Source organism: Arachis ipaensis, chromosome B7 (assembly GCF_059453495.1).
Source record: "Arachis ipaensis isolate K30076 ecotype BB chromosome B7, ASM5945349v1, whole genome shotgun sequence".
In the NCBI taxonomy this organism is placed as follows: domain Eukaryota; kingdom Viridiplantae; phylum Streptophyta; class Magnoliopsida; order Fabales; family Fabaceae; genus Arachis; species Arachis ipaensis.
The window spans coordinates 119159650-119161141 of NC_142442.1; the positions used below are offsets into that span (position 1 = coordinate 119159650).

Genomic DNA, 1492 nt, shown 5'->3' on the forward strand with positions numbered 1-1492 from the left:
GAAGATCATCATCAAGTCTTAGCTGAATTCTTGCAAATCTGTGACACTGTTAAGACCAATGGGGTTAATCCCGAGGTCTACAGACTTATGATTTTTCCCTTTGCTGTAAGAGACAGAGCTAGGACATGGTTGGACTCACAACCTAAAGAAAGCCTGAACTCTTGGGAAAAGTTGGTCAATGCTTTCTTAGCCAAATTATTTCTACCTCAAAAGTTGAGCAAGCTTAGAGTGGAAGTCCAAACCTTTAGACAGAAGGAAGGTGAATCCCTCTATGAAGCTTGGGAAAGATACAAGCAATTGATCAGAAGGTGTCCTTCTGACATACTTTCAGAATGGAGCATCCTATGTATATTCTATGATGGTCTATCTGAATTGTCCAAGATGTCATTGGACCATTCTGCTGGTGGATCTCTTCATCTGAAGAAGACGCCTGCAGAAGTCCAGGAACTCATTGAAATGGTTGCAAATAACTAGTTCATGTATACTTCTGAAAGAAATTCTGTGAATAATGGAACAACTCAGAAGAAAAGAGTTCTTGAGATTGATACTTTGAATGCCATATTGGCTTAGAACAAAATATTGACTCAGCAAGTCAATATGATTTCTCAGAGTCTGATTGAAATGCAAGCTGCATCAGGCAGTACTAAAGAAGCCTCCCCTGAAGGAGAAGCTTATGACCGTGAGAATCCTGCAATGGAAGAGGTGAATTAGATGGGAGAATCCTATGGAAACATCTATAATCCTTCATGGAGGAATCATCCTAATTTCTCATGGAAGGATCAACAGAAGCCTAATCAAGGCTTCAATAATAATGGTGGAAGAAATAGGTTTGGCAATAGCAAGCCTTTTCCATCATCTTCTGAGCAACAGACAAAGAATTCTAGGCAGAGCCCCTCTGATTTAGCAACCATAATCTCTGATCTAAGTAAGACCACTCACAGTTTCATGACTGAAACAAGATTCTCCATTAGAAATTTGGAGGCACAAGTGGGTCAACTGAGTAAAAGAATTACTGAAATCCCTCCTAGTACTCTCCCAAACAATACAAAAGAGAATCCAAAAAGAGAGTGCAAGGCCATAAACACGTCCAACATGGCCGAACCTGTAGAGGAGAGAAAGGCAGTGATTTCCACTTAGGAAGACCTCAATGGACATCCACTGATCACTAAGGAGTTCCTTCCTGAGAAACCAAAGTAATCTGAGGCTCATATAGAGACCATAGAGATTTCACTGAACTTACTGTTGCCATTCATGAGCTCTGATGAGTATTCTTCCTCTGAAGAGAATGAAGATATTATTGAAGAGCAAGTTGCTCAGTATCTAGGAGCAATCATGAAGCTGAATGTCAAGTTATTTGGTAATGAGACTTGGGAGGATGAACCTCCATTGCTCATTAATGAACTGAATGCCTTGGTTCAACAGAAATTACCTCAGAAGAATCCGGATCCCGGAAAGTTCTTAATACCTTGTACCATAGGCACCATGACCTTTA

At 40.3% G+C, this 1492-nt stretch overlaps 1 non-coding gene across 1 annotated transcript; it reads right to left on the reverse strand.

The window, feature by feature from the left end:
* Positions 1 to 219: 219 nt before the first annotated feature.
* Positions 220 to 323, reverse strand: LOC148553894 (small nucleolar RNA R71). The gene has a single exon (XR_015893498.1). It is a non-coding gene; the product is annotated as a small nucleolar RNA R71 (small nucleolar RNA).
* Between the last annotated feature and the right edge of the window lie 1169 nt (positions 324 to 1492).